Source organism: Somniosus microcephalus, unplaced genomic scaffold, assembly GCF_052327205.1.
Source record: "Somniosus microcephalus isolate GS21.2 unplaced genomic scaffold, FLI_Smic_1.0 unresolved_chr2, whole genome shotgun sequence".
NCBI classification, from domain to species: domain Eukaryota; kingdom Metazoa; phylum Chordata; class Chondrichthyes; order Squaliformes; family Somniosidae; genus Somniosus; species Somniosus microcephalus.
Genome location: NW_028225180.1, coordinates 38,858,768 through 38,881,871, shown reverse-complemented (window position 1 = coordinate 38,881,871; position 23,104 = coordinate 38,858,768).

Below are 23,104 nucleotides of genomic sequence, written 5' to 3'. Positions count from 1 at the left end.
GCGGGCCTCAGGTCTATTCACACACGGCAGCGACTGCTGGGAAGTAGCGAGCTCGACCTGAAGAAGGCGATTTCACTCACCCTCTCGTTGGACGTAGCCCACCGGAACATGGAGGCCTACTCCCCGGACCGCGCGGCCGCCTCATGGATGCCGCAGCCGCCGCCACCTTGGGACGCGGCGCCGCCACGGGCCCTGGCCTCAACTGCTGCAGCGATGTCCCGCCCGAGCCAGAAATGTTATTTCTGTGGTCAAACCAAACACCCCAGGGCGCGCTGCCTGGCGAAAAACGCGGTCTGCTCTGCCTGCGGTAAGAAGGGACACTACGCTGGCGTCTGCAGGAGTCAGAAGACCCCTACCTCCAGCAGCGCCGCGTGCGATTCGTGGGAGCGGCCAACTTGCCTCCCTCCAGCCTCGTGGGGATCGGGATCGTCATGGGCGCTGCCATTTTGTCCTTCCTCTCCGACGCCACCATCTTGTCCGCCATTCTGCCAACGGGCCCCCGACTCACCCACCGCCACCTCACCGGGGTTCTACAGCGACGCTACCGACTCCACAGCGGCCTCCATCACGCTGGATCAATCCAGACCCCATCAGCTAGCCAGGTCCACGATGGACATCCAGGTAAATGGCCGCGCCACAACTTGCCTTTTTGATTCCGGGAGCACGGAGAGCTTCATACACCCTGATACAGTACGGCGCTATTCTCTCTCGGTCCGGCCAACGCGCCATCGGATCTCCATGGCCTCGAAATCCCATTCAGCAGATGTCGGCGGCTACTGCGTAGTGACCCTCTCGGTGAAGGGCTCCGTATATAAAAATGTAAAGCTATTCGTCCTGCCACATCTCTGCGCTGCCGTTCTACTGGGGTTGGACTTTCATTGTCACTTTAAGAGTGTCACCTTGACATACGGTGGACCTCTTCCCCCGCTCACTGTCTGCAACCAGCAGTTTTTAAATTGCCCGCCGCGCCCCACCTGTAGTCTCTCCACCCTCAAAATCACACCCCCCCCCCCGTTCGCCAACCTCACCCGCGACTGCAAGCCATACGCCACAAAGAGCAGGCGATACAGCACCGGGGACAGATCCTTCATAAGATCTGAGGTGACGCGGCTCCTGAAAGAGGGGATTATTGAGGATAGTACCAGCCCCTGGCGAGCCTAGGTGCTAGTCGTTAAGACTGGCAACAAGCAGCGCCTAGTCATCGACTACAGCCAGACTATCAACAAGTACACCCAGTTGGACGCATACCCCCTCCCCCGCATAGCCGACATGGTTAATAAGATAGCGCAATACCGCGTTTTCTCGACCATTGACCTCAAGGCAGCATACCACCAAATCCCTATCCACCCTGAGGACCGCCAGTACACAGCTTTCGAGGCAAACAGCCGCCTTTTTCACTTCCTCAGGGTTCCTTTTGGCGTCACCAACGGTGTCTCCGTCTTCCAGAGGGAGATGGACCGGATGGTCGACGAGAATGCGTTACAGGCCACGTTTCCCTACCTAGACAACGTGACCATCTGCGGCCATGACCTGCAGGACCATGACGCCAACCTTGATAAGTTCCTCCGCACGGCCCAACTCCTAAACCTCACGTACAACAAGGAAAAGTGCATATTCCGCACAGCCCGCCTCGCTATCCTTGGTTGCGTGGTGAAACACGGAGTCATCAGTCCTGACCCTGACCGGATGCGCCCGTTGATGGAACTTCCCCTGCCCCACTGTCTCAAGGCCCTCAAAAGGTGCCTGGGCTTCTTTTCCTATTACGCCCAGTGGGTCCCTCATTATGCGGACAAAGCCCGTCCACTTATCAAGTCCACTTCCTTCCCCCTGACGGCGGAGGCCCGCTTAGCCTTTCACCGTATAAAAGATGACATTGCCAAGGCCACCATGCACTCGGTAGATGAGTCCATCCCCTTCCAGGTGGAGAGCGATGCATCCGACTTTGCCCTGGCCGCTACCCTTAACCAGGCGGGAAGACCCGTGGCCTTCTTTTCACGAACCCTCCAGGGCTCCGAACTCAGACACTCCTCTGTGGAAAAAGAGGCCCAGGCCATTGTGGAGGCGGTGCGCCACTGGCAGCACTACCTGGCTGGAAAACGATTTACCCTGCTTACTGACCAGCGTTCAGTTGCTTTCATGTTCAACAACAAGCAGAGGGGTAAAATCAAAAATGACAAGATTTTGAGGTGGAGAATCGAACTTTCCACCTACAATTACGACATCTTGTACCGGCCAGGGAAACTCAACGAACCCTCAGACGCTCTATCGCGAGGCACATGCGCCACCGCGCAGATCGATAGACTACGGGGCCTCCACAACGACCTCTGCCACCCGGGGGTCACCAGGTTCTTCCATTTCATTAAGGGCCGCAACCTGCGTTACTCCATCGAGGAGGTCAGGACCATGACCAGGAGCTGCCCAGTCTGTGCAGAGTGCAAGCCGCGCTTCTATAGGCCTGACAGAGCAAACCTGATCAAGGCCACCTGCCCTTTTGAGCGCCTGAGTATCGACTTTAAAGGGCCCCTCCCCTCCTCTGACCGCAATGTGTACTTCCTCAACATAGTTGATGAGTACTCCCGTTTCCCTTTTGCCATCCCCTGCCCGGACATGACCACCGCTACGGTCATTAAATGCCTGCACAACCTCTTTGCTCTGTTCGGTTTTCCCAGCTATATTCATAGCGACCGGGGCTCATCCTTCATGAGCGACGAACTCCGTCAGTACCTGCTCATGAGAGGTATTGCCTCAAGCCGGACCACCAGCTACAACCCCCGGGGGAACGGACAGGTTGAAAGAGAGAACGCGACGGTCTGGAAGGCGGCCCTCCTAGCCTTAAAATCTAGGGGCCTTCCGACCTCCCGTTGGCAGGATGTCCTACCCGATGCGCTCCACTCCATCCGGTCACTGCTGTGTACAGCCACCAACGCAACCCCCCATGAGCGAATGTTTGTTTTTCCCCGGAGGTCCACATCCGCTAACTCACTACCACACTGGCTGACGTCCCCAGGGCCCGTCCTGCTGAGGAAGCATGTAAGGTCCCACAAAATGGCTCCCCTGGTAGAGAAGGTTCACCTCCTCCATGCCAACCCCCAGTACGCCTACGTGGCATACCCGGACGGGCGGGAGGACACAGTCTCCATTAGAGATCTGGCACCCTTGGGGTCCACTGACCCGCCACCATTGCCCCCCACCACGACCCCCTCCGACACGGCCCAAAATCCAGTAGACCCAATTCCCACCCCTGTCCATTCCACCCCAGTAGACGGCATGCCGCGCCCCCAGGACCAGCCGGAGCCCACTCGCCCACCCAACACCAAAGGGGACGATACGCCGGTGCTGGACCCCGCTCAAGACGCGTCGTGGGAAGCTGTACCATCGCAACCGTCGCCACGAAGATCTCGACGGCAAACGAGGCCGCCCGACAGACTCGCCTACTCGAACTTTTGATACACTTCACCCCGCCGGACTTAAATTTAAACGAGGGGTGAATGTGGTAAACCACTGTAGTTCACTGTGTTCACTGTTGTTGTTGTTGTTGTTGTCGTTCACTCTTGTTTCACTGTTGTGCCTGACTATGCCTCAGCTGACTCCGCCCCTGGGCTACCGAGTATAAGAGCGGCCGCATGGCAGCTCCTGGCATTCGGTCGTCCACTAGAGGCATAGTCCTGATCTGTCTGAAGTGCAATTCAGTAGTTAATAAAAGCCTGTTGTTCTGAACTCTGCCTAGCCTTTTATTAGAATTGATAGCGCATCATCGTATGTCAAGGGAAGGACTATCTTGTAGTCGCAGACTATTACTCCCTGTATCCAAAGGTTTGTAGACTGCACACCACCACTGCAGATGCTGTGATAACATGTATGAAAGCCATATTCTCCAGACATGGCGTGGCAAGCGAGGTCTTCACAGGCAACGGACCTCAGTTTTACAATGCAAGTTTCCGACACTTTGCCAAAGAGTGGGACTTTGTCCACACAACGTCAAGTCCTCACTTTCCACAGTCCAATGGACTAGTGGAAAAATCGGTCCAGACAAGGCAAAAGACAGTGGAACTGACTTCTACCAGAGCATGCTTGTATACCGCACAACGCTGCTCGAGTGTGGTATGTCACGAGCCCAACTCCTGATGGGACGTCGGCTAAGGTCAAACCTACCCATCCCGGAGAACCTCCTGAAAACAAAAGAGGGGGAGAAAGTGAGGAAGTTCAAAGAACAACAGAAAGAAAAGCAAAAGTACTACTATGACAGAGGAACACAAAACCTACCTGAACTCCACACTGGTGACCAAGTAAGGTTCAAAGACAAAACAAACACATGGACTCAGAAGGGAACTGTCCTGAGTGAAGTTCAACCAAGATCATATACCATTCAGACAGATGAGGGTGCTGTTCTGAGAAGAAATCGTCGAGATTTTCTCATGGGACCAGCCACAGCAGGTCAAGAGACTGATACTGTTGAACAACCTGATCACACAGCTGAGAACCAATCATCTGAGGCAACAACTCAGATTCAAGGACAATCAATCAGAAAATCCTCAAGACACGTGAAGCCTCCTGAGAGACTCATTGAGCAAATTTAAGGACTATTGTTATAGAAGGAAGTAATGTTATCTTATTCTTTCTTCAAGTTCTAGTGTAGTTATATATTTCATGTGAACACACAAAGCAAGGTTAAAAAACCTTGATCATGATAATGATAATGTAAGTTCATTAAGTGTTACAGTTAAAATGCAGATTAATACAAAGAAAACATGTTGTTAGTTAAAAGTAAAATACTTTTGTTTTAAGAAAAGGAGATGTAATGATATCAGCAAATAGTGATGTTATTTGCCTGTTCGATTATGATGCCTACCAGCATGATTGCATGTATTGATTGCTTGTGCCTGACCAGCAGAGGTCATGTGACCGAGACAAGCAAGGGAGTCTAGTTTAGTTTCAGTTTCGTTCTAGATGCATCACTAGCATAATGGTGTCTCCTGAATGCTGTATAAAGAGTTGAACAGACTTTAGATTAAAACTCATTCTCTTTCATAAATGTCTCATCATTAAACCCACAAAGAAATCAATACAGAACCCTGGCTGATTTTCCCTCTCTCTACCCCAGGGGTCACTGGACAGTGATCAGGAGCAGTAACCCTGGCTGATTACCCACTCTCTCTAACCTAGAGGTCATTAGGCTGTGATCAGGAGCAGGAACATTTGTTGAGTTCCACTCTCTCTAACACAGTGGTCACTGGACTCTGCTCAGGATCAAGAACTCCAGCAGATTTCCCCTCTCTCTCACCCAGGGCTCATTGGGCAGTGAGCGGGTACAGGATCCATGACTGAATTCCCCTCTCTAATCCAGGGATGACTGGAAATTGATCAGCAGAAGGATCCTGGCAGATTTCCCCTCTTTCTAACCTAGAGTTCACTGGAGAAAGAGCAGGATCAGTAACCCATGCTGGTTTCCCCTCTCTCTACCCCAGTGGACACTGGACAGTGATCAGGAGCAGGAACCCATGCTGACTCCCCCTCTCCCTAATCCAGTGGTCAATGGACCGTTCTCATGAGCAGGAAGTTTAGCAGATTTCCCCCTCTTTCTCATCCAGGGGTCAGTAGGCAGTGATCAGGAGCTGGTACCCTGACTGATTTCCACACTCTCTAATCCATGGTTCACTGGACAGTGATCAGCAGCAAGAACCCTGGCTGATTTCCCCTCTCTCTAAATCAGGGGTCAGTGGACAGCGATTCGAAGCTTGAACCTTGGCTGATTCCCCCTCTCTCAAACCTAGGGATCACGGAACAGTTATCTGGAGCAGCAACCCTGGCTGTTTACCCCTCTCTCTCAAACCCAGTTGTTACTGGACAGCGATCAGGAGCAGGAACATAGACTGATTTCATCTCTTCTGAACCAGATATCACTGGACAGCGATAAGGAGCAGGAACCCTGGCTGACTTCCTTATTTTCTAACCCAGTGGTCTCTGGACAGTACCAAGGAGCAGGAACCCTGGCTGATTTCCACTCTCTCCAATCCAGAAGGTCATTGGAATTTGATCAGGAGGAGGAACCCTGGCAGATTTCCCCTCTCTCTAAACCAGGGGTCACTGGACAATGATCAGGAGCAGGAATCCTGGCAGATTTCCCCTCTCTCTCACCCAGGGGTCATTGGAAAGTGATCAGGAGCAGGAACCCTGGCCGATTTCCCCACTCTCTAAGCCAGGGATCACTGGACAGTGATTAGGATCAGGAAGCCTGGCTGATTCCCGCTCCATCAAACCTAGGGAGCACGGAGTGTTATCAGGTGCAGCAACCCTGGCTGATAACCCGTCTCTCTCAAACACAGTTGTTACTTGACAAGTGATCAGGAGCAGTAACATAGACTGATTTCCTCTTGCTCTGAACCAAGAATCACTGGACAGCGATCAGGAGCAGGAACCTTTGCTGATTTCCTCATTTTCTCTCCAGGGGTTACTGGACAGTACCAAGGAGCAGGAAGCCTGGCTGATTTCCACTCTCTCTAATCCAGGAGTTCACTGGACAGTGATCAGGGGCAGCTAACCTGGCTTATTTCCCCTCCCTGTAATTAGGTGTCACTGGGCTGTGGTCAGGTTTTGGGAACACCAAAAATTTTCTCGCTGTCTAATCCAGGGATTACTGGACATTGATCAGGAGCAGTGTCCCTGGCTGACTGCTCCTTCTCTCTAACCTAGAGGTCACTTGGCTGTGATCAGGAGCAGGAAACCTTGCTGTGTTCCCCTCTCCCTAACACAGGGGTAACTGGACAGTGATCAGGAGCAGTGTCCCTGGCTGACTGCTCCTTCTCTCTAACCTAGAGGTCACTTGGCTGTGATCAGGAGCAGGAAACCTTGCTGTGTTCCCCTCTCCCTAACACAGGGGTCACTGGACAGTGATCAGGAGCAGGATCCCTGACTGATTTCCACTCTCTCTCTAATCCAGGGTTCACTGGACAGTGCTCAGCAGCAAGAACCATGGCTGATTTACCCTCTCTCTAAACCAGGGGTCACTGGACACTGATTCGAAGCATGAACCTTAGCTGATTCCACCTCTCTCAAACCTAGGGATCACGGAACAGTTATCAGCAGCAGCAACGCTGGCTGATTGCCCCTCTCTCTGAAACCCAATTGTTACTGGACAGCGATCAGGAGCAGGAACATAGACTGATTTCATCTCTTCTGAACCAGGAATCACTGGACAGCGATAAGGAGCAGGAACCCTGGCTAATTTCCTAATTTTCTAACCCAGTGGTCTCCGGACAGTACCAAGGAGCAGGAACCCTGGCTGATTTCCTTATTCTCTAACCCAGTGGTCTCCGGACAGTATCAAGGAGCAGGAACCCTGCCTGATTTCCTTATTCTCCAACCCAGTGGTCTCCGGACAGTACCAAGGAGCAGGAACCCTGCCTGATTTGCACTCTCTCCAATCCAGAACGTCAATGGACTGTGATCAGGAGCAGGAAACCTTGATGAGTTCCCCTGTCTCTAAACCAGGGATCCGTGGACAGTGATAAAGAGCAGGACCCCGGCAGACTTCCCCTCTCTCTAACCCAGGAATCACTGGACATTGATAAGGGTCAGGAAGCCTGGCTGAGATCCCCTCTCTCTAACTCAGGGGTTGCTGGACAGTGATCAGAAGCATGAAACCTGGCTGATTCCCGCTCTCTCAAACCTAGGGAGCACGGAGTGTTATCAGGCGCAGCAACCCTGGCTGATAGCCCGTCTCTCTCAAACACAGTTGTTACTTGACAAGTGATCAGGAGCAGTAACATAGACTGATTTCCTCTTGTTCCGAACCAGGAATCACTGGACAGCAAATAAGGAGCAGGAACATTTGCTGATTTCCTCATTTTCTCTCCAGGGGTTACTGGACAGTACCAAGGATCAGGAAGCCTGGCTGATTTCCACTCTCTCTAATCCAGGTGGTCACTCGACAGTGATCAGGAGCAGGAACTGTTGAATCCGTGAATCTTAAAGTATGGTGTTCTTCAATAACGAGACGGAGGCTGCAGATTAACAATCAACAGGTGTTTACATAGAAACATAGAAACATAGAGATAGGAACAGGAGTAGGCCATTCGGCCCTTCGAGCCTGCTCCGCCATTCAATGAGATCATGGCTGATCTTCGTCTGAGATCATAGCTGATCTTATCAGTTCAGTACCCCGTCCCCGCCTTTTCTCCGTAACCCTTAATCCCCTTAGCCTTCAGAAATATATCCAATTCTCTCTTGAAAATATTTATTGAATTAGCCTTCACAGCCCTCTGTGGCAGGGAATTCCACAGGCTCACCACTCTTTGAGTGAAGAAATTCTTCCTCATCTCTGTTTTAAATGATTTGCCCGCTATTTTTAGACTGTGGCCCCTGGTTCTGTGCTCCCCTGCCATTGGAAACATTCTCTCTGAATTCAGCCTGTCCAGGCCTGCCATAATTTTATATGTTTCGATGAGATCCCCTCTCAATCTTCTAAACTCCAGTGAGTACAAGCCCAAACTATTCAATCTCTCCTCGTAGGTCATTCCCGCCATTCCAGGTATCAGCCTGGTGAATCGCCGCTGCACTCTTTCCATGGCAAGAACATCCTTCCGCAGATGGGGCGACCAAAACTGTACACAATACTCCAGATGTGGTCTCACCAGCACCTTGTACAGCTGTAGTAAGGTATCCCTATTCCTATACTCGAACCCCCTTGATATGAAGGCCAACATACCATTTGCCTTCTTAATCGCCTGTTGCACCTGCATGCTCTCCTTCAGTGACTGGTGCACAAGAACACCCAGGTCCCTCTGCACTTCCCCATCTCCCAATCTATTGCCATTTAGATAATAATCCACCCTCCTGTTTTTACCCCCAAAGTGGATAACCTCGCATTTATCCACATTATAGTGCATCTGCCACGTATCCGCCCAGTCCCCCAACCTGTCCAAATCGCACTGTAGCCTCCTGACATCCTCATCAGAGCCCACCCCTCCTCCTAGTTTAGTGTCGTCAGCGAATTTGGAAATATTGCATCCAATTCCCTGATCCAGATCGTTTATATATATTGTGAACTAGAGGAGGGTAGTCTAAAGACTAACAGTACAGATGCCTGCTCAAGGCTTATATACAGGTGTGGTCACTGCCGGTACTACAGTATACATGAGCTGTAAAAGTAGTTCTCTCTTAAAGGTACATACACTACAGGAACCCTGGCTGATTTCCCCTCCCTCTAATAGGGGTCACTGGACTGTGATCAGCTTTTGGGACCATCAAAAATTTCCTCGCTCTCTAATCCAGGGATTACTGCACAGTGAACAGGAGCAGTAACCCTGGCTGATTACCCCCTCTCTCTAACCTAGAGGTCACTAGGCTGTGATCAGGAGCAGGAACCTTTGCTGAGTTCCCCCCTCTCAAACACTGGTCACTGGACTCTGCTCAGGATCAAGTACTCCAGCAGATTTCCCCTCTCTCTCACCCAGGGCTGACTGTGCAGTGAGCGGGTACAGGATCCGTGACTGAATTCCTCTCTCTCTAATCCAGGGATCACTGGAAATTCTTTAGGAGAAGGACCCTGGCAGATTATTCTTTTTCTAATCTAGAGTTCACTGGAGAATGAGCAGGATCAGTAACCCATGCTGATTTCCCCTTTCTCTAACCCATTGGTCGATGGACAGTGATCAGGAGCAGAAACCCTGGCTGATTATCCCTCTCACTGAAACCCATTTGTTACTGGACTGTGATCAGGAGCAGGAACATAGACTGATTTAATCTCATCTGAACCAGGAATCACTGGACAGCGATAAGGTGCAGGAACCCTGGCTGATTTCTTATTTTCTAACCCAGTGGTCACTGGATAGTACCAAGGAGCAGGAACCCTGGCTGATTTCTACTTTCTCCAATCCAGAAGGTCAATGGACTGTGATATTGAGCAGGTACCCTTGCTGAGTTCCCCGCTCTCTAAACTAGGGGTCACTGGACAGTGATCAGGAGCAGGAACCATGGCTGATTTCCCCTCTCTCTAACCGAGGGGTCACAGGACACTGATCAGGAGCAGGAACCCTGGCTGTTTTGCCCTCCCTGTAATTAGGTGTCACTGGACTGTGATCAGGTGTTGGCACCATCAAAAATTTCCTCGCTCTCTAATCCCGGGATTACTGGACATTGATCAGGAGCAGTAACCCTGGCTGATTAATCCTCCTCTCTAACCTACAGGTCACGAGGCTGTGATCAGTAGCAGGAACCCTTGCTGAGTTCCCCTCTCTCTAACAGTGGTCACTGGACTCTGCTCAGGATCAGGAACTTCAGCAGATTTCTCCTCTCTCTCACACAGGGCTCACTGTGCAGTGAGCGGGTACAGGATCCATGACTGAATTCCTCTCTCTCTAATCCAGGGATGACTGGAACTTCATCAGGAGAAGGAACCTGACAGTTTTACCCTCTTTCTAACCTAGAGTTTGTAATGATCAGTAACATGTCATTCTAGAATGGTACACTAGGTGGAGCTGTATGTTTAGTAGTGGGCTACCAAGAGGCACTAGTCAAGATGGATACTGTATACAAGCCCACATGGCTGAATAAATGACTAGCACAAACTAGCTGTTCATGATAAAACCGTCTATTTATTTATTAACATAACATGGTACCAGAAGTGGTAATATCTGCTGAATATTGCGAAACGCGACATGGAGAATTTGAAGCCACCGGAGGGTTTGAAACTCACGGGGAATGTCGACTGCAATTGGCGGACTTTCAAACAACAATTCAAACTCTACTTTGCTGCCATTGGGTTCGGTACGAAGCCAGACGCAAGGAAAATAGCGTTGCTGCTCAGGGTTGCAGGCCCGCAGTCGATAGAGGTATTTAATACATTTGTATTTGATCAAGAGGAGGATAGAGAAAAGATGGACGTTGTGCTAAAGAAGTTTGATACACATTGTTCTCCCGAAAAGAACGAGACCTATGAGAGGTACGTGTTCCGTTCACAGACACAGCAGCAAAATGAGACTTTTGATAGCTTTGTGACTGATCTGCAACTGAAAGCACAGACATGTAATTTCTCTGAACTGAAATCATCCATGATTCGTGACCAGATTGTGTTTGGTATTCATGATAAAAAAGTCAGGGAACATTTGTTGAGAGAAACTGAACTAACATTGGAGGATGCTGTGAAAATATGCCATGCCAGTGAGCTAGCTCAGCAGCACGCAAAGACTTTCAGTGAAATTAATAATAATGCGACTGTAGTGAGTGACAGTGCTGCTGTCGGTGCTGTGTCCTGCAAGGGGAAGAAACGTGGGCAGAACAGAAATGCAAAGCAATCGGAGGGTGGAATTTTTAATTGTAAACGCTGTGGTTACCAGTACCAGCCAAGATAATGCCCAGCGTTTGGGAAAATGTGCACAAAATGTAATGGAAAGAATCACTTTGCCAAACAATGCTTTTCAAAAGTAAAAACAAAGAAAGGGCAACAAGTCAATGTGATTGAGGACACTGATTTAAGTGAGACATTTTTTGTAGGAATGGTGTCATGTGACAATATCAAAAAGGATATAGAAAATGTGCAGCCCTCAGGAATGGACAATGCTGAACATAAAGTTAATGCAGTAAAAGAGGACAAATGGATAATGCCACTGCAGGTAAATGGAGCATTAGTTACATTGAAACTAGACACTGGGGCAAAAGCAAACTTAATCAGTATGAGTGACATAAAAATATGAAAGAAAAGCCCAAAGTACAGAAAAAGTCAGTACTACTGAAGAACTATAATGGACAGAAAATAGATAGCTTAGGTGTATGCAGACTTAAAGTAAGAGTCAAAGACAAAGTGCATCATCTCATGTTTTCTGTTGTGGATGAAGGACTTGATTCACTACTAGGTGACAAAGCTTGTGAGGACATAGAACTGGTCAAGAGAGTCTACTGTATAAACTGTGCCATAAGCAGACCAGATGACTCAATGGATTCTGTAGTGAGTAATTTCCAGAATGTGTTCAAAGGATTTGGAGTTCTACCATTCACTTACAAGATCCAGCTAAAGGAGGATGCTCAGCCAGTGATACATGCTCCACAGAGAGTTCCAGCACCCCTGCGTGACTGGCTCAAGAAAGAACTGGACAGAATGACCACACTAGGAGTCATCAAGAAAGTCAAAGAGCCAACAGACTGGGTTAACTCCGTGGTATGTGTAAAGAAAAAGAACAATGATCTAAGAGTATGCATGGATCCAAAGGACTTAAATGCAAACATAAAACGTGAACACTACCAGATTCCCAAGCGAGAAGGAATCACCAGTGAAATGTTAGGTGCCAGATACTTCACAAAGCTCGATGCCTCACAAGGATTTTGGCAACTAAAACTGGATGAAGAGAGCACCAAATACTGTACCTTCAACACACCATTTGGCAGGTATTGTTTCCTCAGAATGCCTTTCGGGATAATATCTGCATCTGAAATCTTTCATAGAGCGATGGAACACATAATTGAAGGTCTGGAAGGAGTTCGGGTCTATGTTGATGACATCATCATCTGGGGCTCCACACTGAAAGAAAACAATGAGAGACTGACTAAAGTGCTACAGAGCATATGCCGGAATGGACTGAATCTCAACAAAGCCAAGTGTCAGTTTGGCGTCCAGGAAGTCACTTTCCTAGGAGATAATCTATCTGGTAAAGGAATAGAGCCAGATATGGAAAAAGTAAATGCCACACTCAACATGCCCCGACCCACTGACAAAAAAGGAGTGCTATGCATCATGGGGATGATAAACTTCATTGGAAAGCTCATTCCTAACTTGTCAGCCAAGACAGCCTGTCTGCGAGACCTGCTACATAAAACAAATGAGTTCGCATGGACAGAAAGACATGAACAAGAGTGGATGAACCTCAAAACAGTGCTGACAACCACACCTGTACTCACCTTCTTTGACCCAACAAAGAGAATCAAAGTGTCAACGGTTGCCATCATAAAAAAAAACCTGAATGAGATGTCTCCAAGGATTCAACGACCCATGATGAAGCTGCAAAGATATGACTTTGAACTGATCTACACACCAGGCAAACACATAGGGGGAGAAATTCGGTTGGTAGCACCACCGATTAATGCCTAAAGAGGCCGAGAAGTGGGGCGCTAGCCAATTTCCGGGCGGGCGCAAGGCGCCTGGCGCCTAACGCCTCGCCCCATATTGAGCATGCATTTAGCGCCGGCGCTAAATCTTAGCACCCGCTCTTGGGCGCAGGCTGATTATGATGTCATTTGAGTGCGCAATGTCTTTTGGGCGCCCCGGACCGGAAATTCAGTGGCGCCCCCCTCCGTAGCGCCTGGCACTGATAATGACAGCTTACCTGGACCTTACCAAGTCGCTCTCTGGCTGGAGGAGCGTTATTTAAAGGGGACTGGTATGGTTTAAAAGCGGCAGCCATTTTAGGAGCACAACTTCCTCGAGAGCTACAAAGAGTTGCTGAGCTGCACACTGAGAGCCATTTGACTACTGAGCCAGCACAGGCAGACGATCTTCAGCCTTCTGACCATCACCTTGCTGTTGGTGAGCCTTGACAACGGGGAACCTTCCTGTGAGCACTTATTATGGGGGCTGCATTGGAGGGGAACGTCCTGCTGCTGAATCGTCTGGAAAAGGCACTGAGACGCTGGGAGAGGGGGGCGGGCATGGCCAGACGGAGGAGGGCCAACAGACGTCGCCACAGCAGACCTTACGCTGGCAGGGTTTTCCGACAGCAGTTTTCCTACATGAACATGCCGGAGGAGCAGTGTGTCAGAAGGCTGCGATTTAGAAAGGAGGTGGTGACTGAGCTGTGCCAGCTGCTTCAGCCAGATCTGCAGCCTCAGATAAGGTGCAGGACATCTCTGTCGGTGGCTGAGAAGATGCCTGCTGGCCTGAACTTCTACGCGAGCGGCTCTTCTCAGGCTGCACGTCAGAGGCTGATCAGAAGTAGCTTGCTTGCTGCCATTCCAAGAACAGGAATGGAACCGGCCTGATACCCCCAAGCCTGTGAAGGGCAAGATGCGTGTAAATAGCAGGCATGGCCATTGTAAATGAAGAAAGTGTTTCATTACACAAAATGTGGTTCCTTCAAACATGAGAAAGCTACGGCAACAGAAAGCAAAACTAATACACTGACACATAACTGCTTCTCACACCCGGGAGACTGTCCAAAACATAAATCACATTCCAACCATCTTCCTTGGCCTTGATTCCACTGCGCCAACTAAAGCATCCAATGCCCCATCAGTGAGGCGTTCCACCCTCTGTCTCGCACTTTCCATGTCTTGCTAGGCTGGTGCACCAAGGTAGGCTCCCACCGCTTTGAAGGCCTACAAGGCAGTGAGTGTGTCTGGTGATGCCAATTGACCTGCCCCTTTAAGAACTGGCCGGCGCCAGTGTGTCTCAGGGAAATTGATTATTGACAGCACCCTCGCTGCGCCCCACCGATGCGAAATTGGGTTGCGCCGCCGGGTTAGCACCTTAAGAGTAGCGTGCAGCGCCTGATTTAGCGCCACAATCACCTTTAGGGGCGCTGCAACCCAATATCGCGCTAGGTGGCACTAAATTGCGCCTGGCGCTAAACTTTGCACATCGCCAGGACTAGCACCCCAAATGCGGCTATACCGAATTTCTATAGTGTTAGCAGGTGCACTATCCCGAGCACCCACAATGAGTCATGTGAGCTCTACTGAGGAAGACGTGGATGTTCATGTGAGTATGGTCACTGCTGCGCTGCCCGTGTCAGACACAAAATCAAAACAAATAGCAGAAGAAACAGTAAAAGATACAGTGTTACAAACAGTAATAGAGAACATTCATCATGGTTGTCCAAAAGGTTCCTGTCCAAAGTACTATCACATCATGTCAGAGTTGAGTGTTGCAAGTGGACTATTACTAAAACAGAACAGAATAGTCATTGCACAGGCTCTACGTCGAGACATGCTCAAAAGGATTCATGAGGGACACCTCGGAATTGAAAAATGCAAAAGGAGAGCAAGAGACGCTGTTTATTGGCCTGGCATAAGTAAGGACATTGAGAACATGATAGGCAAATTTGAGACGTGTCAGAAACACCAAAACAAACAAGCAAAGGAACCAATGATAGTGGCTGACTTACCAACAGCACCATGGCAAAAGGTTGGTATGGACCTTTTTCATTTGAATGGTAAAGACTATCTAATAGTGATTGACTACTATTCTAACTATCCTGAGATGGCACTGCTCTCAGGCACATTAGCATGCAGTGTCATAATGCATGTTAAATCCATCTTCGCCAGACATGGAATTCCCAGGATTGCCGTTAGCGACAATGGTCTGTGCTTCAACTGTAAGGAGTGGCAACAGTTTGCAGCACATTATGACTTTCAGCAAATCACTTCCAGTCCTCTGTATGCTCAGTCGAATGGTAAGGCAGAGAAAGGTGTTCAAGTTCTCAAACAGCTACTGAAGAAAGCAACAGAAAGCAAGTCTGATCCTTATCTCGCCCTGCTGAGCTACCGAGCCTCCACTTTAGACTGTGGTTCTTCACCTGCTGAACTCCTAATGGGTCGTAAGTTGCGCACCACGCTACCCTGCTGTGCAAAAGAAAAGCAAAGTAAGGAACTGAGACAGAGACTTCAACTGTTAAAGCTGAAACAGAAATCACACTATCACAAGCCATCCAAAACTATGAAACCATTGACAAGGGATGATGTTGTCAGGATTGAGGATCCAAGTGCATGGAACAGGAAAGCTACAGTTCTTGAGGAAGTAGGACCAAGGTCATACACTGTTAGAACTGAGGAAGGACAGATTCTCAGGAGGAACCGCTGTTCCCTCCTGAAAACACAAGAAACTATCCAAGAGCAAATAGATGACAATGCCGCAACTGAGTCTTGTCACTCACCACCAGAACAATCTAACACAAACACACAAAAAGGCTCTCATGCAAACACATCAGACTTACCTGTGCTGAGAAGATCCACACGTGAAGTAAAAAAGCCTGATAGACTTAATCTTTGAGTACAAAGAAAACTATAATAAAAGAATGAAAAGCTTAGAGTTCATAAAGTAAAGCTTTGAAGATGTGTTGACTGTTGTGAAGATGTTAAAAGAATAAAAATGTTTATGTTTATAGAGCACTAACAAAAGCATTACTGATATCATCTTTATCATTTTTCTTGAAAGTTGATTGATATTGATTTTGTTTAACCTCAAAGGAAGGGGGATGTAATGATCAGTAACATGCCATTCTAGAATGGTACACTAGGTGGAGCTGTATGTTTAATAGTGGGCTACCCACGAGGCACCAGTCAAGATGGATACTGTATACAAGTCCACATGGCTGAATAAATGACTAGCACAAGCTAGCTGTTCATGATAAAAATGTCTATTTATTTATGAACATAACAGAGTTCACTGGAGAATGAGCAGGATCAGTAACCAATGCTGATTTCCCCTCTCTATAACTCGGTGGTCAATGGACAGGGTTCAGGAGCAGGAACTTTAGCAGATTTCCCCATATTTCTCATCCAGGGTTCAGTAGGCGGTGATCAGGAGCAGGAACCCTGGCTGATTTCCCCTCTCTCTAACCCAGGGGTCACTGGACGGTGATCAGGAGCAGGAACCTTGGCTGATTACCCACTCTCTCTAAACTAGAGGTCGCTAGACTGTGATCAGGAGCAGGAACCTTTGCTGAGTTCCCCCCTCTCTAACACAGTGGTCACTGGACTCTGCTCAAGATCAAGAACTCCAGCAGATTTCCCCTCTCTCTCACCCAGGGCTCATTGGGCAGTGAGCAGGTACAGGATCCGTGACTGAATTCCCCTCTCTCTAATCCAGGGATGACTGGAAATTCATCAGAAGGACCCTGGCAGATTTCCCCTCTTTCTAACCTAGAGTTCACTGGAGAATGAGCAGGATCAGTAACCCATGCTGATTTCCCCTCTCTCTAAACCAACGGACACTGGACAGTGTTCAGGAGCAGGAACGCATGCTGACTCCCCCTCTCCCTAAACCAATGGTCAATGGGCCGTGCTCATGAGCAGGAAGTTTAGCAGATTTCCCCCTCTTTCTCATCCAAGGGTCAGTGGACAGTGATTCGAAGCATGAACCTTGGCTGATTACCCCTCTCTCTCAAACCCATTTGTTACTGGACTGTGATCAGGAGCAGGAACATAGACTGATTTCATCTCTTCTGAACCAGGAATCACTGGACAGCGATAAGGAGCAGGAACCCTGACTGATTTCCACACTCTCCGATCCAGAATGTCGCTGGACTGTGATCTGGAGCAGGAAACCTGGCAGACTTCCTTCTCTTTAACCCAGGGGTCGCTGGACAGTGGTCAGGAGCAGGAACCCTGGCAAATTTCCCCTCTCTCTAACCCAGGGATCACTGGACAGCGATCAGGAGCAGGAACCTTTGCTGATTTCCTCATTTTCTCTCCAGGGGTCACTGGACAGTACCAAGGAGCAGGAAGCCTGGCTGATTTCCCATCTCTCTAATACAGGTGGTCACTCGACAGTGATCAGGAGCAGGAACCCTGGCTCATTTCCCCTCCCTGTAATAGGGGTCACTGGGCTGTGATCAGGTTTTGGGACCATCAAATATTTCCTCACACTCTAATCCAGGGATTACTGGACAGTGAACAGGAGCTGTAACCCTGGCTGATTACCCCTTCTTTCTAACCTAGAGGTCACAAGGCTGTGAGCAGGAGCAGGAACCTTTGCTGAGTGCCCCCCCGTCTCTAACACAGTGGTCACTGGACTCTGCTCAGGATCAAGTACTCCAGCAGATTTCCCCTCTCTCTCACCCAGGGCTCACTGGGCAGTGAGCGGGTACAGGATCCGTGACTAAATTCCCCTCTCTCTAATCCAGGGATGACTGGACATTCATCAGGAGAAGGACGCTGGCAGATTTACCCTCTTTCTAACCTAGCGTTCACTGGAGAATGAGCAGGATCAGTAACCCATGCTGATTTCCCCTCTCTCTACCCCAGTGGACACTGGACAGTGATCAGGAGCAGGAACCCACGCTGACTCCCCCTCTCCCTAAACCAATGGTCAATGGACCGTGCTCATGAGCAGGAAGTTTAGCAGATTTCCTCCTCTTTCCCATCCAGGGTTCAGTAGACAGTGATCAGGAGCAGGAACCTTGACTGATTTCCAATCACTCTAACACAGGGGTCACTGGACAGTGATCAGGGATCAGGAGCAGGAACTCTGTCTGATTTCCACACTCTCTCTAATCCAGGGGTCACTGGACAGTGATTTGAAGCATGAACCTTGGCTGATTCCCCCTCTCTCTGAAACCCAGTTGTTACTGGACAGTGATCAGGAGCAGGAACACAGACTGATTTCATCTCTTCTGAACCAGGAATCAATGGACAGCAATAAGGTGAAGGAACCCTGCCTGATTTCCTTATTCTCTAACCCAGTGGTCTCCGAACAGTGCCAAGGAGCAGGAACCCTGGCTGATTTCCACTCTCTCCAATCCAGAAGGTCACTGGACTGTGATCAGGAGCAGGAACCCTGCCTGATTTCCCCTCTCACTAACCCAGATGTCACTAGGCTGTGATTAGGGGCAGGAACCATTGCTGAGTTCCTCTCCCTCTGACCCAGTGGTCACTGGACAGTGCTCAGGAGCACGTAACCTTGCTGAGTTTCCCTCTCTCTAACACAGTGGTCACTGGTCTGTGATCAGGAGCAGGAACTCTTGCTGAGTTCCCCTCTCTCTCACCCAGGTGTCATTGGAAAGTGTTCAGCAGCAGGAACCCTGGCTGATTATCCCTCTTTCTAAACCAGGGATCACTGAACAGGTATCAGGAGCAGGAACCCTGGCTGATTATCCCTCTTTCTAAACCAGGGATCACTGAACAGGTATCAGGAGCAGGAACCCAGGCTGATTATCCCTCTTTCTAAACCAGGGATCACTGAACAGGTATCAGGAGCAGGAACCCAGGCTGATTATCCCTCTTTCTAAACCAGGGATCACTGAACAGGTATCAGGAGCAGGAACCCAGGCTGATTATCCCTCTTTCTAAACCAGGGATCACTGAACAGGTATCAGGAGCAGGAACCCAGGCTGATTATCCCTCTTTCTAAACCAGGGATCACTGAACAGGTATCAGGAGCAGGAACCCAGGCTGATTATCCCTCTTTCTAAACCAGGGATCACTGAACAGGTATCAGGAGCAGGAACCCAGGCTGATTTCCTCTCTCTCTAACCCAGGTTTCAATGGACAGTGATTAGGAGCAGGAACTATGGCTGATTACCCCTCTATCTATATCAGTGTTAAATGGACAGTGCTCAATAGCAGGAACCCTGGATGTTTTCAGCTCTTTCTAGCCCAGTGGTCACTGGACAGTGCTCAGGATCAGAAACCCTGACTAATTTCCCCTTCTTTCTAACCCAGAGGTTGCTGGAGAATGATCAGGAGCAGGAACTCCAGTAGATATCTACTCTTTCTAACCCAGTGGTCACGGGACAGTAATCGGAGCAGGAACCCTGGCTGATTGCCTCTCTCTCTCTAACCCAGAGGTTACCGGACTGTGATCAGGAGCAAGAATTCCAGCAGATTACCCCTCTCTCTCACCCAGGGGTCACTGGGCAGTGATCAGGAGCAGGAACACTGGCAGATTGCTCCCTCTTTCTAACCCAGGGATCACTGGGCAGTGATCAGGAGCAGGAACCCTGGCTGATTTCCTCTCTGTCTCTAACCTAGAGGTCACTGGACAGTGATCAGAAGCAGGAACCCTGGCAGATTCCCTTATCTCTTATCCAGGGTTCACTGGGCAGTGAGCGCGAGCAGGCTCCGTGACTGAATTCCCCTCTCTCTAATCCAGGGTTCACTGGACAATGATCAGGAGCAAGAACATTGGCTGATTACCCTATCTCTAACACAGGGATCACTGGAGAGTGATCAGGAGAAGGAACTCTTGCTTACCACCCCCTCTCTAACCCAGTGTTCACTGGACAGTGCTCATGTTATCCCATAATAGTCCTCCCAAATCGCATCACTTCACACTTCTCCGCAGTGAACATCCATCTGCCATGCTTCTGGCCATTTCACCATCCTGTCTATGACATCCTGATGCCTACAACTATCATCATCACTATCTACTACATTACCAAGTTTCTTATATTCTAACCTTACAATGCTGCTCTCTGCAACCAAGTCGAGGTGGCTTATGAAAACTGAAAAGTGCAATGGACCTGGGGAAGCAGTTATAAGGGTTGGGATTTAGAGGGAACCCAGGGAAGGGAGGTGAGTTGTAAGGGACATGATTGAGATTGAATCTAGCTGTGGGACTGCGGCCTTCTCAAGTGGGTCTCACTGTTGGTTGTAAGGGACCACTGCCCATTCTATCACGTTGAGATTTTTCAATTTGGTGAGAGATTCTGTATCTCGCTGGTTTCGTTGTGCATTGCTTAACTTTCCCTATTCCCTGTGCGCCGCTCCCTGTGGGAGATCGATGGTGTAATTGTTTTTAACACTGGAGGTAAACGTGGCATGCTATCCAGCCACAGTCATCTCAAGCCAATCAGAGGCATTGCGCAAGAACCAATCAGCAGGGAGGAGGAGTGGTGAGAAAAAAGATGGTTCCCTCAGGGACAGAGAAAAAACATGTTGACAGGTGCAAGTTAACAGATGTGTTCTCCTCAACTTCCAACTTTTATAATTTTAAAATAAAGAATATACAAGTCCTAAAAAAATACACTGGAATCAGACGGTTAAATACCCTAACTCTCCAAAAAACCCAGTCTGCCCCGTACACTAACTGGCCATCAAACCCACTCGGTCCGATATATTAACATTCTTGATCACTATGAGTGACACCTGGGTTAGAAAGTGTGGAAATCAGCCTGGGTGCCTGCTCCTGTTCACTGCCCAGTGACTCCTGGGCTAGAGAGAGAGAGGGGAAATCAGCCAGGGTTCCAGCTCTTGATCACTGCCCAGTGACCCCTGGGTGAGAGAGAGTGGAAATCAGTCAGGGTTCTTGATCCTGATCACTGTCCAGTGACCCCTGGGTTAGAGAGAGTGGAAATCAGCCAGGGTTCCTGCTCCTGATCACTTTCCAGTGACCCCTGGGTTAGAGAGAGTGGAAATCAGCCGGGGTTCCTGCTCCTGATCACTATCCAGTGACCCCTGGGTTAGAGAGAGAGGGGAAATCAGCCGGGGTTCCTGTTGCTGATCACTGTCCAGTAACCCCTGGGTTAGAGAGAGGGGAAATCAGCCAGGGTTCCAGCTCCTGACCACTGTCCAGTGACCCCTGGTTTGGAGAGAGAGGGGAAATCAGCCAGGGTTCCTGCTCCTGATCACTGTCCAGTGACCCCTGGGTTAGAGAGAGGGGAAATCAGCCAGGGTTCCTGCTCCTGATCACTGTCCAGAAACCCATGAGTTAGAAAGGGTGGAAATCAGCCAGGGTTCCTGCTCCTGCTCACTGTCCAGCAATCCCTGGGTTAGTGTTAAAATCAGCGAGGGTTCCTGCTCCTGATAACCGTCCAGTGACCCCTGGTTGAGGGAGAGAGGGGAAATCAGCCAGATTTCTTGGTCCTGATCACTGTCCTGAGATCCTTGTGTTAGAGAGTGTTGACATCAGCCAGGGCTACTGGCCCTGATCACTGCCCAGTTACCCCTGGGTTAGAGAGAGAGGGAAATCAGCCGGGGTTCCTGCTGCTGATCACTGCCCAGTGATCCCTGGGTTAGAGAGAGAGAGGATATCAGCCAGGGAGCCTACTCCTGATCACTGCCCAGTGAACCCTGTGTTAGAGGGTGGGGAAATCAACCAAGGTTCCTGCTCTTGATCACTTTCCAGTGAGCCCTGGGTTAGAGCGAGGGGAAATCAGCCAGGATTCCTGCTTCTGATCACTGTCAAGTGACCTCCTGGATTAGAGAGAATGGAAAGCAGCCAGGATTCCTGCCCCTGATCGCTGTCGAGTGATTCCTGGGTTAGAAGGAGATGAAATCAGTCAATGTATCTGCTCCGGATCACTGTCCAGTGGCACCTGGATTATAGAGAGGGGAAGTCAGCCAGCACTCCTGCTCCTGATCACTCTCCATTGATCCCTGGGTTGGAGAGAGGGGAAAATAGTCAGGATTTCTGCTCCTGATCACTGCCCTGTGACCCCTGGGTTAGAGAGAGAGAGGAAATCAGCCAGGGTTCCTGCTCCTGATCGCTGCCCTGTGACCGCTGGGTTAGAGAGCGAGAGGAAATCAGCCAGGGTTCCAGCTCCTTATCACTGCCCAGTTAACCCTGGTTTGTTGAGGGAGGGGAAATCAGCCTGCGTTCCTGCTCCTGATCACTGCCCATTGATCCCAGGGTTAGAGAGAGAGAGGAAATCAGCCAGTTTTCCTGCTCCTGATCACTGTCCAGTGACCCCTGGGTTAGAGAGAGAGAGGAAATCAGCCAGGGTTCCTGCTCCTGATCGCTGTCCCATGACACCTGGGTTAGTGAGAGTGGAAATCAGCCAGGGTTCCAGCTCCTGATCACTGTCCAGCGACTCCTGGGTTAGTGAGAGAGGAAATCAGCCATGGTTCCAGCTCCTGATCACTGTCCAGTGACACCTGGGTTAGTGAGAGAGGAAATCAGCCAGGGTTCCTGCTCCTGATCACTGCCCAGTGAATCCTACGTTAGTGAGTGTGGAAATCAGCCATGGTTCTTGCTCCTGATCACATTCGATTGAATCCTGGGTTAGAGAGAAAGAAGAAATCAGCCAGGGTTCTGGCTTTTGATCACTGTCCAGTGACCCCAGGGTTAGAGACAGAGGAAAATCAGCCAGGGTACCTGTTCCTGATCACTGCCCTGTGACCCCTGGTTTAGAGAGAGAGGGAAATCAGCCAGGATTCCTGTTGCTGATCACTGCGCAGTAGTTCCTGGGTTACTGAGAGTGGAAATCAGCCAGGGTTCTTGCTCCTGATCACTGTCCCAGTAGTTCCTGGGTTAGCGAGAGTGGAATTCAGCCAGGGTTCTTGCTCCTGATCACTGTCCCAGTAGTTCCTGGGTTAGCGAGAGTGGAAATCAGCCAGGGTTCTTGCTCCTGATCACTGTCCCAGTAGTTCCTGGGTTAGTGAGAGTGGAATTCAGCCAGGGTTCTTGCTCCTGATCACTGCCCAGTAGTTCCTGGGTTAGTGAGAGTGGAATTCAGCCAGG